This window comes from Piliocolobus tephrosceles, chromosome 21 (assembly GCF_002776525.5).
Source record: "Piliocolobus tephrosceles isolate RC106 chromosome 21, ASM277652v3, whole genome shotgun sequence".
Taxonomy (NCBI): Eukaryota; Metazoa; Chordata; class Mammalia; order Primates; family Cercopithecidae; genus Piliocolobus; species Piliocolobus tephrosceles.
Window position 1 is genome coordinate 33,951,783 of NC_045454.1, and position 17,254 is coordinate 33,969,036.

General features: G+C 54.8%; 1 protein-coding gene across 3 annotated transcripts in view; it reads left to right on the plus strand.

The window, feature by feature from the left end:
• LOC111554216 (myocyte-specific enhancer factor 2B-like) overlaps positions 1-17,254 on the plus strand; it is a 41,175-nt gene that overhangs the window by 8,203 nt on the left and 15,718 nt on the right. For 2 of the 3 annotated variants that reach the window (XM_023229626.1, XM_023229628.1), the window contains exon 1: positions 6,089-7,352. The exons of the other annotated variant lie outside the window; for it this stretch is intronic. The gene's annotated coding sequence lies outside the window, so the exon portion shown is untranslated. Of the gene's footprint in view, positions 1-6,088; positions 7,353-17,254 lie in introns of those variants that run through there. 3 annotated transcript variants of the gene reach the window in all.

Genomic DNA, 17,254 nt, shown 5'->3' on the forward strand with positions numbered 1-17,254 from the left:
ACAGTCACAGAAGAGCAGACCCCAGCCTGGTTTGGTCCCAGCCCTGCCTGCCTCTGATGTGCTGTGTGACATAGACCTGGTGCTGGCCCTCTGGGCCTCCCTCCCTCTCTCCCTCCCTCCCTCCCTTTCTTTTCTTTCTGTCACCTGGCGCTAGCCCTCTCTGGGTCCCCTCCCCTCCCCTCCTCTCCTCTCTTCTTCTTTTCCAGGATCTGGCTGTCACCCAGGCTGGAGTGCAGTGGCATGATCTCAACTCACTGCAACCCCTGCCTCCTGGGCTCAAGTGATCCTCCTGTCTCAGCCTCCCAAGTAGCTGGGACTACAGGCACACACCACCGCCCCCAGCTAATTTTTTGTATTTTTTGTAGAGACGGGGTTTCACCATGTTGGCTAGGCTGGCCTGAAACTCCTGAGCTCGTGATCCTCACACCTCAACCTCCCAAAGTGCTGGGATTATAGGCGTGAGCCACCACACCCAGCCTTGGTTCTCCCTTTCTTCATCTGGTTAAGGAAGGCTGGACTGCACCTTCTCTACAGGCTAAGCTGGACACTCGCATATCTGCCCTCCCAAACTGCATTCTGCCTCAAGCAGTGACGCCCACCCCAGGCTCAGGCCACATGGAGAGGCCACCCCTAGTTCCAGGGGTGGATGTGGCACCTCGGCCTGGCCAATCAGAGCTGCTGTGTCCTAGGTTCCCAGTGATTGGTTCGAGATGGACACGTGACCCAATGAGAGGCCTTCCTGGGAGTTCTACCGGGAGCATCAGGAAGGTTGAGCTGGGTGGATGGGAACGGGGCAGGGGCGAGGGGGTTCCAGGAGAGACCTGAGAACATTGCCTGGGGCCCTGAATCCAACTGTACGTGACATAAGCCAATTTCATTTCTTCGGTTTCATGGACACCTGAATTATGATTTTTGCCAAAATGGCTTTGAGTCCGTTTCTGCTGCTGTTTGCAGAAGGGCCTGCACTGACCTCTGTGAATGCCAAGCCTGGGTGACCTCCACAAGTTATGCATCTCCAAGGCCAGCTGTGTTACCCCAGAATCCCTTGTTCCAGTACAGTGTATTAGGGAGGTCAGATAGAGTTGTTTAGGGTCAAGGCAGGTTCCAGTCCCACTACTCTGGGAGGGTCCCTCATCTTGGCACTGTGGGGTGGTTGATGGAGACGGGTGGGAAGAGCAGGGGTGCCCCGAGGGAAGACAGAGGACATCCTACTGGGACATCGGGCCTGTCAAGGCGTCTGAAGGCCTGGAAAGCGGGTTCAGCCCTACCTCTCGTCCTCCTAGGACACACCGGGGGGCCTCTGCCATCATGCCACCTCTCCACTGACCCACTCAGCTTAGGAGTGAGGAGGAGCCTAAAACCACCCCGTTTAGGGCCCTGATTGGTGTGTGGCCTCCAGAGTCCTTCTCCCTTCTTACTTGCTCTGAAGGCATCTCTCAATGTCCATCTGTCCTCCATGCCACCCGTTATCCAGCAAACACTGATGTGTATTTGTGAGCTGGACAGTCCAGCACTGTCTTGCTCAGACCTTCAGGAGAAACTGGCAGCAGAATGGGATTATCGCCTGCCTCCTAGGACCTGCCTAGGAAGACTGGGGCACTAGGAGCTGGGGGTGAGGGAGGCAGGTGTGGGGGACCCCACCAGACCCTTCTAGGGCTCTGAGTCACTCATAGCCTCTGGATGTGACCTCAACCAGCGACTAACAGTCATCTCTTTTTTTTTTTTTGAGATGGAGTCTCACTCTGTCTCCCAGGCTGGAGTGCAGTGGCGCAATCTCGGCTCACTATAACCTCTGCCGCCCGGGTTCAAGCCATTCTCCTACCTTGGCCTCCCGAGTAGCTGGGATTATAGGCACCTGCCACTGCACCCGGCTAATTTTTGTAGTTTTCGTAGAGACGGGGTTTCACCATCTTGGCAAGGCTGGTCTTGAACTCCTGACCTCGTTCTCCCAAAGTGCTGGGATTATAGGTGTGAGCCACCGTGCCCGGCCCAGTCATCTCTCTTAAAAGGAGTCTAGGCCGGCTGCGGTGGTGCTCGCTTGTAATCCCAGCACTTTGGGAGGTCAAGACTGGAGGAACCCCTGAGTCCAGGAGTTGGAGACCAGCCTGGGCAACATGGAGAGACCCTGTCTCTATATAAAAAAAAAAAAATAGCCGAGCATGGTGGCTCGCGCCTGTAATCCCAGCACTGTGGGAGTCTGAGGCGGGCAGATCACCTGAGGTCAGGAGTTCAAGACCAGCCTGACCAATGTTAGGCTAAAAAATTAGCCAGATGTGGCGGTGCGCACCTGTAATCCCAGCTACTTGGGAAGCTGGGGCAGGAGAATCGCTTGAACCAGGGAGGCGGAGGTTGCAGTAAGCTGGGATGGAACCGCCAGGCTGGGGGAACCAGCCACACTCCAGCCTGGGTGACAGAGTGACTCTGTCTCAAAAAATAATAATAATAATAAATAAATAGAAGAGGTCTGATCAGGACTCTGGGTTGTCAGACACCTCATCACCCCAAGTCCCAGGGCTTGTGGGGGCGCTGGTTAATTTGCATCTCATTTGAATGCTCTCTAGCCCTTTTTGCCTGGAGGGCGCCCCGCCCCCTCTAGCCGCCAGGGGGCGCAAGATGCAAAGCGTTGGCGGGAAGCTCGGCCTCCAAGCGGTCATTGTCTGCAGTCCTGGCTGGCCCTGGTGGGCACACTGTGACCCCCCACCCTTTTTCACTCTATATACTCTCGCTCCCATTTTTCAGAGAGCAGACAGGTTCTGAGAGGCCAGAGGGCTCTGAGAACAAGAGCTCACAGCTTCCCTTGTCAGGGTGGAGGGCAAGGGCACTCCTAGAGCTCACTCAATAGCACTTACTGGCCAGGCGCAGTGGCTCACACCTGTAATCCCAGAGCTTTGGGAAGCCGAGGTGGGCAGATCACTTGACGTCAGGAGTTGGAGACCAGCCTGGCCAACATGGTGAAACCTCGTCTCTACTGAAAATATAAAAATTAGCTGGGTGTGGTGCCCGCCTGTAATCCCGCTTACTCTGGAGGCTGAGGCAGGAGAATCGCTTGAGCCCGAGAGGTTGCAGTGAGCCAAGATCACGCCACTGCACTCCAGCCTGGGCGACAGAGGTAGACTCCATTTCAAAAACAACCAGCTGGGCACGGTGAGTCACGCCTGTAATCCCAGCACTTTGGGAGCCCGAGGCGGGTGGATCACGAGGTCAGGAGATCGAGACCATTCTGGTCAACATGGTGAAACCCTATCTCTACTAAAAGTACAAAAATTAGCTGGGTGTGGTGGTGCACACCTGTAATCCTAGCTACTTGGGAGGTTGAGGCAGGAGAATGACTTGAACCCAGAAGGCGGAGGTTGCAGCAAGCCGAGATTGCGCCACTGCACTCCAGCCTGGCTACAGAGCAAGACTCTGTCTCAAAAAAAAAAAAAAAAAAAGCATTTACTTCCAGCAGAACTCCAGAGATAGGTGGGCAGCTAGAAGAGACAGCTCTGCGTGCCATGGGGCATCCAAACAGGAGCGTAGTGCTCATGAGGCTGGAGATCACCAAGAAAGGATCCCAACCCTGATCTGCAGATGGGGTAAAAGGAGACCCATAGAGGGCAGTGACCTGCCCCCTGCTCCGTCCACAGTAGTCAGGACAAGAATCAGACTTCTGGGTTTTTGTCCTTAGCCCTTGGTCTGTTTTTATTTCAGACTTGCTCTGGGTTCCTGGAGAGTCCTGCACACTCAGGACCCTGGAGAGCCTTTTTTTTTTTTTTTTTTTTTTAGCCCTATTGTATCCCTGACCAAGGCTTCTGGATGCCCCAGGCTTATCCGCCACTCCCTTTCACTGCTTAGACCTTCTTTGAGATTCTCCAGTTCTTCAACAAACCCATGGAGACTGTGTGCAATGGCTCACACCCGTAATCCCAGCGCTTTTGGAGGCCAAGGCAGGAGGATCGCTTGAGCCCAGGAGTTCGAGACCAGCCTGGGCAGCAAGTGAGACACCCGGTGCACCTCAAAAAATACTAAAAAATTAGCCAGGTGTGGTGGTGTGTTCCTATGGTCCCAGCTACTTGGGAGGTGGAATCGAGAGTATCACTTGAGCCCAGGAGTTCAAGGCTGCAGTGAGCCATGATTGCACCACTGCACTCCAGCCTGGGCAACAGAGCAACTCTGTCTCTAAAAAACAAAAAGAAAAACCCATGGAGACACCCCTTTGGTGCCACCATGTACTGAGCTCGGGCCTAAGGAAGCCCCAGGCTGGGGGAGACAGAACCAGCCACACACTCTGCCTCGCCCCCTGGATCAGTGCTAAGCTGGAAGGAAGGATGGGGAGGTGGAAGGATCCTAAATGGTAAGAGGATAGGAAGGCTTTTGGAGGAGGGAACATTGTAGGTGGACCTTGAGGGCTCCTCTTGGCTCACTGCAACCTCCACCTCCTGGGTTCAAGCGATTCTCCTGCCTCAGCCTCCTGAGTAGCTGGAATTACAGGCATGCGCCACCATGCCTGGCTAATTTTTGTATTTTTAGGAGAGATGGGGTTTTGCCATGTTGGCCAGGTCCATCTCGAACTCCTGGCCTGAAGTGATCCACCCACCTCGGCCTCCCAAAATACTGGGATTATAGGCATGAGCCACCACGGCCAGCCTATCCGTACTTGTCACATGAGCAAGGAGGCCCCAAGGGGTGCAGTGACCATCCTGAGGTCACACAGTGAGTGGGCGGCACATCTGGGATGAGGACTTGGTGTTCTTTAACCTCGGGGGCCCCCCCTACCCACTGGGCCATACATCCTTGCCATGGAAGGTCCTTCAAAGCCTTCCCCTGGGAGAGGGGGGAGAATCTGGAGGAGGGAGAGTGGGGACAGCTTCTCCACCCAAGCCTCCCACCCCAGCTTTCTCCTCCATTCCCCACCCACCGCCTCCCCCATCTCCCAGACCCCCCTTCCCAGGTCACCCTTCTCCCTTGCCACCCACTCTGGCCCCTTCTATCCCTTCCTCCTCACAACTTTCCCCTCTACCCTCCAACTCTTACCCTAGCAACTAAAGGTGTCCCTTCATCTGAGAAGAATGAGGTTAAGACTCTTGGTGACCCTGCTAGGGGACACAGTTAGTGGTTGGGGAAGGTATAGGATAGGAACAGAGGCAAAAGGACAGGGGACAGACTATGAATAACAAGATGGTGCCCACCAGAAGAAGGGGGCTGGGAAGTCGGGTTGCATGAGGGCCAGCCCCAGCCAGCTTCGCTCTGCCGGGCTAGCCCTTCCCCCAGAGCTGGCCCAGCTGCCAGCCTCACGTAACCAGAGCCTGCCTGTTGCATCAGAGGCGGGCGGGTGGCCTCGGGTAAACAGAGCAGCCCTCCGGGGGCCCAGGGCTCCCCAGCCACCTCCACACTCCCCAAGCCTTGTTCTGCACCATGGAGTGGAGGCAGAAGCCCCCAGCCTGGCCCAGGCCCTGGCGTGTCCTTGGGATACCTGAGTGTGTGGCACTGGGCACTGGATGGGGACAGGAAGGACCCCCCGATGACACAGTGTGAACTCTATAGTTTTTATGTCCAAAGAAAAGTGCTCAGACTAGAGGCCCACACTGCCCATGTCACAGATGGGTAAACTGAGGGATGGGGAGAGACACGAGCCTCCCAGGCCCCCTGTTCCCTGTCTCAGCGTCCCCCACACTCCAGCATCTGCCACATGCCTCCCCCTGAGTTTGGGGGACCAGTCCCTCTCTTCTCTGGAGGAGATGGACACCAGGCAGCTTTGCAGCCCCCCTGCTCTCCACCTGTATCTGCCCCTCCTCTTCACCCCCGCCCCCTGTTCTGGCTTCACCTTCCTCATCTCCCCCGGCCAGAGAATGTTCTGTGCTCTTCTTCCTCTGCACTTTTGCAAGTGCTTTTCCCTCTTGAAAAAGCCCTTCTCAGGTCTGGTGTAGTGGCTCACACCTGTAATCTCAGCACCTTGGGAGGCTGAGGAAGAAGGATCTCTTAAGCCCGGGAGTTTGGGACCAGCCTGGGCAACATAATGAGACATCCTCTCTACAAAAAAAATTAGCTGGGCTTGGTGGTGGCGTGCCTGTAGTCCCAGCTGCTGGGGAGGCTGAGTTGGGAGGATTGCTTGAGCCCAGGAGGTAGAGGCTGCAGTGAGCTATGATCGTGCCACTGCACTCCAGCCTGGGCAACAGAGTGAGATCCTGCCTTGAAGGAAAACACAAGAAAAACCTTTCTCCTAGTGGCAAACTCCTACACATACTTGAAAGCCCAGCACAAATGCCCCCTCTTCTGAGAAACCCTCCCTAACTCCTCTGGCACAGCCCTTGCCCCAATTCTGGCCTGTCTCAGCCTCCCATCCCTCCCTCTGGCCCAAGACTGACCCCACAGGGCTAGGGGAGTGCATGGATCCCCTGCCTGCCTCAGATGGGGGGGTGGGGGGGTGGGGGGAGGCGGTGGGGGATGTTCTCCAGAAGTGCCCAGCCCAGAGCCATCTTTATCCTGTAATTCTTTTCACATTGATAAATTCACCAACCCCCGCTCTGATCTTCCTGTGCGTCTGGCCTGTGCTGGAATCCCAGGGGAAGGGGTAGATTTAGAGGTCTGGGCTGGGGTCCAATCTGGAAGGCTCCTCACAACTGACCTTTGAAGTTTAGAAAACAGCCTCTAACGGGAAGAGGGAGGGAGAGGGGCGCGGTTGGTGGAAGCATTGTGGTTGTCTTGGACTGTGGAGAGGCAGGCGGGGCGGGGTTGAGGGACCAGTAGCTGCGGAGGGTCTGTCACTCCCTGTGGGGGCACGTATCTGGCCCCGGGAGGCACAGTTGAGTGAGGCCACACAGGCGACCCCAGAGCCCCGTCTTGCAGCCTTTCCATTCTAGTGAGCGCGAGGGTCAGCGTTGCCTGCGAGAAGGGCTTGGTTCCTCGGGTCGACGGGGTCCGGGATCGGAGTTCTATTTCACTCAGGATGGAATTAATCCAAGCAAGTTGGGCCGAGTTAGGAACAGGTTTAGAATTAGGGTTAGGGTCACAGTAGGGTCAGGGGTCGGCATTAAGGTCAAGGGCGCCCAGTGAGGGCGGGGAAAGCCTGGCCAGTCTGATCCAGCCCCCTCCCTTCGTCCTGCTTCTTCCGTATCCGCGCCCCCACGCCTGGCGCCCCAGCATCCTTTCGCGTCGAGTCCCAGGCCCATGAACTCCCGGGCGGGGCCACGCCCAAGTGCCCGCCCATCGCCGCCTCCAGAGTGACGCCCTCTATGCAAATAAGCCTGTCACGCCCAATCAGCTCCCGGGGGCAGGGCCGCCCGCTCCCAAGGCACCTGCGGCCGCGGGCCCCTGATCTTCGTGCAGCCGCCGCGGGTCCGTGCGCCCAGCGTCCCAGGGCTCAGGCCGAGCAGGTGCGTGTCATATCGGGTTGAGGCTCCTGCGGTGGCCTCTGAACGGCTTCTGCGGGCTGGGTGGGTTTTGGAGGTCCGGTGTACTGCTGGGCGTCCCAGGGTGGGGTGTGTGTCTAAAGGGGTGTGTGTCGTGGGGTTGTGAGTCCCGGAGGTTGCAAGGGCTCTGCGTCTGAGGTTTGGTGTGAGTCGGGGAGTTGGAGGAGAGTTAGCTGTGTGTCCAAAATCGTGATACAGTGTGGCCCTATTTTGTGTCTGTGAGCTCTGTGATGTGGCATGCGATGTCCCTCTCTCCTGGTGTGCACTCCTTTAGCATTAGCGCATCCCCTGTGCACAACCCTATGCCTTCCTTCTGTGGGTGTACACTCGTTTGTCACAGCAGGACGGTAGGCATAAACCTTGGAATGGGGGAGCAACAGCTGCCTGGGCCGACCCTCCTCCCTCTGCCTCAGTGACTGTACCTGGGACTTGGGTACAGGAACAAGAGCCACATCCCCGTGTGGTTGTTATTACACGACAAGGTGGTGGCAGCATTACTTTCATGGTCACAGTCCTCACTCCCTGTCTCTTTTGGGGTCCAGGGCTGCAGATACGGGTGACCTGGGTCCCTGGCCACCCTAACCCTTAGTTGCAGACTCAGTTAGTCAGAAATAGCTGGCCGGGAGCAGTGGCCTATGCCTGTAATCCCAGCACTTTGGGTGGCTGAGGCAGGAGGATCACTTGAGCCCAATAGTTTGAGACCAGCCTGGGCGACATAGCCAGACCCCCATCTTTTTTTCTTTCTTTCTCTCTTTCTTTCTTTCTTTCCCTCTTTCTCTCTCTCTCCTCTTTTTTGAGATAGGGTCTCATTCTTTTGCCCAGGCTAGAGTACAGTGGTGATCTTGGCTCACTGCAACCTACACCTCCCAGGCTCAAACAATTCTCCTCCCTCAGCCTTCCCAGTAGCTGGGATTACAGGCACGTGCCACCACTGCCTGGCTAGTTTTTGTATTTTTAGTAGAGATGGGATTTCACCATGTTGGCCAGGCTGGTCTTGAACTCCTGACCTCAAATGATTCACCCGCCTCAACCTCCCAAAGTGCTGGGATTACAGGCGTGAGCCCCCGAACCTGGCTTAAAATTTTTTTTTTTTTTTTGAGACGGAATCTCACCCAGTCACCCAGGCTGCAGTGCAGTAGCTCAATCTCGGCTCACTGCAACCTCTGCCTCCCGGGTTCAAGTGATGATTATTTGCCTCAGCCTCCCGAGTAGCTGGGATGACAAGCATGTGCCACCATGACCAGCTAATTTTTGCATTTTTTTGTAGAGACGGTGTTTCACCATGTTGGCCAGGCTGGTCTCATGCAATCTGCCCGCTTCGGCCTCTCAAAATGTTGGGATTACAGGAGTGAGCCACCGCGTCCGTCCAAAAAAATTTTTTTTTAAATTAGGCAGGTGTGGTGGCTTACGTGTATAGTCCCAGCTATTCGGGAGGCTGAGGCAGGAGGATCACCTGAGCCGAAGAGTTCGAGTCTGCAGTGAGCTGTGACTGAGCTAGTGCACTCCAGCCTGGGTGACAGAGCAAGATCCTGTCTCTAAAAAAAATAAATAAAAATAAAGAAAAGAAACAAAAAAATGGCCAGGTGCGGTGGCTCACACCTGTAATCCAAGCACTTTGGGAGGCTGAGGGGGAGTGGATCACCTGAGGTCAGGAGTTCGAGACCAGCCTGACCAACATGGAGAAACCCCGTCTCTACTAAAAATACAAAATTAGCCGACCATGGTGGGACAACCCCGTAATCCCAGCTACTCAGGAGCCTGAGGCAGGAGAATCGCTTCAACCCGGGAGGTGGAGGTTGCAGTGAGCCAAGATCGCACCATTGCACTCCAGCCTGGGCAACAAGAGCGAAACTCCGTCTCAAAAAAAGAAAAAGAAAAAGAAACAAAAAAAAAATAAAGGCCTCAGACTAGCCTGGCCAAGAATCATCCCTGGGAAAGGGTAGGGCCCCTGGACCTTGGGCATTAGAGACAAGAACTCTCAGACTCTTGGAGTGAAGGAAACTGGATACAAAAATCTATTTCGACTTCGGAGGACCAGTGTCTGAGGACTGATTTCCAGAGGCGAGAGGGGCTTTCTAAAAAGGTAGCCTTGTTCCCTCATGTCTCCTGCCTGTTGTGCGGTAAAGAGGGAAGCTTGGCCTCCAGCAGACAGAATTTCAGGACATTTAGGATCTTGGGGTATCACCTTAGAGAGCAGGAAGCTGGTTTGCAGGAGGGAAGGCTGAGGCCAGGTAGTAACACTAGGCCCCTCAGAAAAAGGATGGAGCTCAAGGCCATGCCTCAGCCCCCGAAGAGAACAGAGGCTGGGGGCGCAGGGCCCAGCTTCCTCTCCCTCCTCTCTGTGTGACCCCCCAACAGGTGGCTGCCCCTCTCTGAACTTTGTGGCCGCTCCTGTGAGCCGAGCAAGTTGAACCCAGTCTTGGCTTTCCCATCCCAACAAATGATTTATTTGGTTAAACTATGACCCAACCAGGTGGACATCTGGAAAATGCAAATGAAGAAGGGAAGAGGAATTAAAAATATTTGTTCACCGCAACTTGGGTGCAATCAGTGTAGACATGTTGCGTGTTTGGCCTTCTGGAAGCGGTGTGTTTTTTTTTTATTTCTTTCTTTTTGTTTTCGAGACAGCATCTTGCTCTGTTGCCCGGGCTAGAGTAAAATGGTGTGATCTTGGCTCGCTGCAACCTCCACCTCCTGGGCTCAAGTGATCCTCCCGCCTCAGCCTCCTGAGGAGCTAGGAATACATGCTCACACCAGCACACCCAGCTAATTTTTTTTTTTTTTTTTTTTTTGAGTCAGAGTCTCACTCTGTTGCCCAGGCTGGAGTTCAGTGGCACAATCTCAGCTCACTGCAACCTCCATCTCCCAGGTTCAGGCGATTCTTCTGTCTTAGCCTCCTGAGTAGCTGGAATTACAGGTGCGTGCCACCATTCCCGGCTAATGTTTGTATTTTTAGTAGAGACAGGGTTTCACCATGTTAGCCAAGCTGGCCTCAAACTCCTGATCTCAGGTGATCCACCTGCGTTGGCCTCCCAAAGTGCTGGGATTAAAGGAGTGAGCCACCGTGCCCGGCCTGTGCCCAGCTAATTAAAAAAAAAAAAATTATAAAGATGGGGTATTGTCACGTTGCCCAGGCTGGTCTTGAATTCCTGTACTCAAGCAATCCACACACCTCGGCCTCCCAAAGTTGTGGGATTATAGGTGTGAGCCACCGCACCTGGCCCACTTTTAATTAATTAATTAATTAATTAATTAATTATTTCTAGAGACAAGGTCTCCCTATGTTGCCCAGGCTGGTCTTGAACTCCTGGGCTCAAGCAATCAGCCCAACTCGGCCTCCCAAAGTGCTGGGATTAGAGGCACTAGCCACCACACCCTGCCGTGTTCTGGAAGATTCGAGGCACAGAGTGGTCTGGAGAGAGACTGTCTTTCTGTCTTTCTTTCCTTGAGTGTTGCAATCACAGCTCCCTGTGACCTTGAACTCCTGGGCTCAAGTGATCTTGTCACCTCAGTCTACCGAGTAGCTGGGATTGTAGGGGAGTGCTACCATGACTAGTTTTTTTTTTGAGACGGAGTCTCAAAAAAAGGCATGATCTTGGCTCACTGCAAACTCTGTCTCCCAGGTTCACGCCATTCTCCTGCCTCAGCCTCCCGAGTAGCTGGGACTACAAGCGCCCACCACCACGCCCGGCTAATTTTTTGTATTTTTAGTAGAGACAGGGTTTCACCGTGTTAGCCAGGATGGTCTCAATCTCCTGGCCTTGTGATCCACCCGCCTCAGCCTCCCAAAGTGCTGGGATTACAGGCGTGAGCAACCATGCCTGGCCTCTTTTTTCTTTTCTTTTCTCTTTTATTTTAAGTAGAGATGGGGTCTCCCTATGTTGCCCAGGCTGGTCTTAAACTCCTGGGCTCAAATGGTCCTCCTGCCTTGGCCTCCCAAAGTGCTGGGATTACAGGCATGAGCCCATCCAGATGCCATTTTTCTGAGAAGATTTAGAATGTGTCTGGGATCAGTTTTGGGTTCAGGGAACTTGCCCCAGCCCTGGCCTGTGAATCCCCATGGGGTGGGCAAGGAAGTTAAATCCCGTTTCTCAGCCTCCAAAGGGCCTCTCTGGGGCTGCATCTTGGGGACTTGTGTGGTTACCCTGATACCCTGGGGCCCAGGATTGAGTTTCCTGGACACTGTGATGGTGATTCTGGGCTGGACAGGCCCAGGCCCACTTCCCAGCCTGGGTGGGGGTGGTGAGACTGAGGTGTCACATGATGGCCCTGGGGTATAGCCCAGGATTGGGTGGGGATCTGAGGGTCTCACCATGTGGCCCTGGAAGAAGCCTGCCGAATCCTGTGTAAAACAGGGCAACTATCTCTGCTTCCCTGGGGTGTCCGGGGGTCAGGCAGGTCTTATATGTAAATGAGGTGGAGTGTGGGCCCAGGCAGACAGTAGGGGCTCAATAACGGAAGGTCCCATCTGGGCTGTGATCAAGCGGAGGTGTTTGTGAGCCCATCCAGGCGCCTTTCCTCTCCGCCCTCTGCCAGGTGCTGTTTCCCTCCAAGCCCAGGTTCACCCAAGGTCAAGGTGGGGCCTGAGGAAGGGAGAAATGGAGGTGGATCATAATAAGAGTCATGGCTGCTGTGGGCATGGGCCTGCCTCGCCCACTGTTCCAACTTGCAGCCTGTGCCTGGTTCAAGCCCTATCATCCCTAGCTGGATGCTGGCCTGGCTTCCTGCTCCAACAGGCCTTTTCTCCATGAAAGCCACAGGGTCTTCTGAAAACTCCGAATCAGACCACAGTCCTCCCCTCCTCACACACCTTCCATGGCTCCCTCTTGCTCTACGTCCACCCTCTTTCTGTCCCCCAATGCCTCTCTGACCTTCTCTGTCTCCGGCCACCCCTTGCTCACTCCACCCTAGCTGCATGGGATTTGCCTGCTCCTGGAACCCACCTGTTTAGCACAATCCCACCTCAGGGCCTTTGCACCTGCCATTGTGTCCACCAGGCAGGCTGGCTCCCATCTCCCTGAGACACCTCAGAGACAGGGTCTTGCTCTGTCACCCAGGCTGGAGTGCAGTGGTGCGATCTCGGCTCACTGCAATCTCCGCCTCCTGGGTTCAAGCAATTTTCATACCTCAGCCTCCTGAGTAACGGGGACTGCAGGTGTGGCGCCCCTACACATCACCACCCTGTGGCTGGTGTCCTGTCCTCCTCAAGACCACTCCTCTTCAGAGAAGCCCTCCTGGACCCTCTGTCCAAAGTAGCTCTCTCCCTGCCCCACCCTCCACTGCCTCCCCCTGTTGAATTTCTTCCTTGAAGGCCTTCTTCCCAGATACGGTTACATGGCCGCTGTTGCCTCCCCCATGAGACTGAGTGATAGGGGAGGCCTTGCTCTGCCCACACCCTGCTCCTGCATCCCCGGCACCTGATGGGCTCCCAGACGTTTCTGCAGGAAGATATTGGGGGCTGACGATGTCCTAAAGCCACATCTTGGGGTCCCTGCTGGCTGCATCTTGGGGCTGCCGGGCTGTGTGGGCAGAGTCCTTTCTGCCCAGTGCTGACAGATGTGCTAATTTCCCAAGCAGGGAGGCTGGGGCATCTGGGGATAAATTTCCGAGGCCCCACAGGGAGAGCTTTCTCTGGAACAAAGAGAGGAAAACCTTGGGCTGTCCCTGCGGCCACTACCGTGGCTCAGGGGACATCACTGGGGGCCTGAGAGAGCCTTGGACTCTAGCCTACATGGGCCAGCAGGGTCAAATTCAGAGTGTGGGGTCTCTCTTGGCTGCATGGCCTGGGTGACCTCTGACTCCCAGGTTCAAGTGATTCTCCTGCCTCAGCTTCCTGAGTAGCTGGGATTACAGGCGCCCACCATCATGCCCAGGTAATTTTTGTATTTTCAGTAGAGATGGGATTTCACTATGTTGGCCAGGCTGGTCTCAAACTCCTGACCTCAAGTGATCTGCCCACCTCGGCCTCCCAAAGTAGTGGGATTACAGGCGTGAGCCACCACACCCGGTCTGGAACAGGACTTCTTGGCAGGTGAGGGTGCCTGTGCCAGGTCAGGTTTGCCATGGATGGTCACCTGGACATGGTTTTCTCCCAAGCTGGGCAGTGAGACATTCAGAGGGTCAGTTCCTTGGCCTGAGAGGAGCATCAGCACTGTCCAATTGACTGTTTTGCTGTGCAGGTTGTTTAGAGGAGGGGCCACAAACGGGCAGCCTGTGGGCTGGATGGGGCCTTAAATTTGTTGTATGGACCATGAGGTGTTTCAGTGAGAAGTGAATAAGTAGGGCCAGGTTCACACCTGTAATCCCAGCACTTTGTGAGGCTGAGGTGGGCGGGTCCTCTGAGGTCGGGAGTTTGAGACCATTCTGACCAACATGGAGAAACCCCGTCTCTACTAAAAATACAAAATTAGCTGGGCATGGTGGGGGTGTGCCTGTAATCCCAGCTACTAGGGAGGCTGAGGCAGGAGAATCGCTTGAACCTGGGAGGCAGAGGTTGCGGTCAGCTGAGATCACACCATTGCACTCCAGCCTGGGCAACAAGAGCGAAACCCATCTCAAGAAAAAAAGCAAGTAGTTGCTGGGTGTGGTGGCTCACTTCTATAATCCTAGAACTTTGGGAGGCCAAGACCGACAGATTGTTTGAGCTCAGGAGTTCAAACCAGCCTGGGCAACCTAGTGAGACCCTGTCTCTACAAAAAACAAGATGTCAAAAAATCAAAATATTAGCCACGTGGAGGGGCAGGCGCCTGCAGTCCCAGCTACTCGGGAGGCTGAGGCAAGAGATTGACTCGAACCCGGGAGGCGGAAGTTGCGGTGAGCCCAGATTGTGCCATTAAACTCCAGTCTGGGTGACAGACCAAGACCCCATCTCACAAAAAGAAAAAAGAAAAACAGAAAACTGAGTAAGTTGTTGGTGTTGCTTCTGTTTGTGAAGCAGTTGTTTGCTCACTGATGAAGGGTGACTGAGGGCCTTCTATGTACTAGGCGCTGGGGAGCCCGGCAGGACGAGATGCTCATCAAAGAAAGCAATAAGGAAACACACACCAAAAAATCTTATAGGGCTGGGTGCCGCAGAAAGAGTTGAATTTGGCCGGGCGTGGTGGCTTACACCTGTAATCCCAGCACTATGGGAGACCAAGGCAGGAGGATCACTTGAGGCCGGGAGTTCGAGACCAGCCTGGGCAACATGGGGAGACCCCAGCTCTACAAAAAATACAAAAATTAGCTAGGCGTGGCCTCGTACTACTCCCAGCTACTCCAGAGGCTGAGGGGGGATGATCACTTGAATCCGGGAGGTCCAGGCTGCAGTGAGTTGGGACCACATCACTGCACTCCAGCCTGGGTGACAGAATGAGACCCTGCCTGAAAAAATTAAAATAAACATTAAAAAAAATTGGTGCCTCCAGAACGAGGGTTTTCTGCAGGTCTTTAGAGGACATGAAGACACTCCTGGACTTGGGCAAACCTAGAAGGGTGTCCCGGGGTTGGACACAGTCCAGGCAAAGGGAGAGTGATGGGCAGGTAGGGGATCAGTTTGGGGCTGTTGTTGCAGACGCCCCCAAACGGGTAGAAGGTAGGCTGGGAGTCTGCTGGTTGACACCTTTTCAAGTGAGGGGAGAGGTGGGTGGGTACCTGGGGAGTTTGCATAGACCCCTTGTACACACAGGAAACCGAGGCTCAGAAAGCATCACGCAGTGGGCAAGTGGTGGGATCCTGGACTGACTAGCACACAGCCCCAGCCCTGGCCTCTCTGTGCATGGCCAAAATGGGATCCTGGAGCAGAGCAGAGGGGGCGTCCCACAGGGGGTCCCACTCACCCTGGACTCCTGCTCCTCGAACAGGAACTGTCCCTCCCAGGAGCAGGCCCAGGGAGAGGTGGGAAGGAGGGTCTGAGGGCTCCCCACTGGGCCTCGCTTTCCCCATGGATGCCAGAGGGACCTATGGAGAAAAGGACCCCCATGGGGCCTTCTCCAGCTGGAACATTCTAAGATTCCTGGATTCTAACACTACCCATTCAAATCTAGCCTCAGATGCCCCCAGCCTGCATTTCACCCCTGGTGGGTGGAGACCACCCTGCCTTGGGACGGAAGCCAGGCCTGTGTGGTGGCTCACCTGTAATCCCAGCACTTTGGGAGGCTGAGGCAGGAGGATAGCTTGAGGCCGGAAGTTCAAGACCAGCCAGTGTGACAAAGTGAAACCCCTTCTCTACAAAAATTTAAAAAATTAGCCTGGCATAGTCTGTTTAAAAGTTAGGTGTGCGCTTGTAGCCCCAGCTACTGGGAAGGCTGAGGTAGGAGGAACATTTAAGCCCAGGAATTGGAGGCTGCAGTGAGCTATGATGGCGCCACTGCACTCCAGCCTGGGCAACAGAGTGAGACCCCATCTCAAAAAATAATAATTAAGGCCGGGCGCGGTGGCTTAAGCCTGTAATCCCAGCACTTTGGGAGGCCGAGACGGGCGGATCACGAGGTCAGGAGATCGAGACCATCCTGGCGAACACGGTGAAACCCCGTCTCTACTAAAAAATACAAAAAAACTAGCCAGGCGAGGTGGCGGGCACCTGTAGTCCCAGCTACTTGGGAGGCTGAGGCAGGAGAATGGCGTAAACCCGGGAGGCAGAGCTTGCAGTGAGCCAAGATCCGGCCACTGCACTCCAGCCTGGGTGACAGAGCGAGACTCCGTCTCAAAAAAAAAAATAATTAAAAAATAATAATAATTAAAAAGAAGAAACCTAGCCAGGTATGGTGGCCTGTAATCCCAGCACTTTGGGAGACTGAAGTAGCAGATCACATGAGGCCAGAAGTTCAAGACCAGCCTGGCCAACATGGTAAAACCCTGTCTGTACTAAAAATACAAAAATTAGCTGGGTATGGTAGCTCACGGCTGTAATCCCAGCTGCTGGGGAGGCTGAGGCAGGAGAATCACTTGAATCTGGAAGGCAGAGGTTGCAGTGAGCAGAGAACATGCCACTGCACTACAGCCTGGGTGACAAAGCGAGACTCTGTCTCACAAAATAACAAAAAAGAGGAAAGCCAGAGTGTGGGTGATACCACTGCAGGGATGGGGGGCCCTACCTGCATAATGGGGGACCAGCGTGGATTGGGGGAAGTCTGTATATGTTTTCTGGAAGAGTCTGCATGCGTCTGGTGGGGGTCTCCACATTGTTCAGGGGAAAGGGGTCTGTGTGTATTTGGGGGACTGGCATGTGTTTAGGGAGATCTGTATGTGTCTGTGCATTTGGGGGATTGGCATGTGTTGGGGCGTCTGGGTGTGTCAGAGTGTTTTCAGGTTCTGTCTATGCAGAGGGAACAGAGTGTGTTTTGGGGACGTGTGTTTGGAGAGCTGTGTGGGTTGGGGGTTTGGCGTACTGTGAACTACATGTATTTTGGGGACTTTCGCAGGAGGAATCCTTGTGTATTTGGGGTGTCTGTTATGTTTTGGGCATCTGTGGATTTTCCGCGGCTCTGCTCGGGGGTCTCCATGTGTGGGGAATATTCCTACCTCCCATTATGCCCATACAAGGATGGAGTGACCCCCAACCCCATTCGCCCCTGTCCCCCAGCACTCCACCAGGAGCTTTCTGGGGCCCTCAATCTGAGCTGGGTTCCCCCAGGATGGAGAGGTGACCCCAAGGCCTTCTGAGAGGCATCAGGGCCCAGCGACCACAAACGCTCCCCGCATCTATAAAGCACCTTACTCTGAAGCCCCTCCCCTCAGTTCAGCCAGGTGGCTCCTGCTGCCCTCTGACTTTCAGGGTAGGAAACTGAGTTCCAGAGAAGCTCAGCAATGGAGGAGTCACTGCCCGAGCCCACCCTCTCCCCTGAGTCCCTGAGGGCAGGTGCGGGGCTCCAGGGACCGCTGTGAAC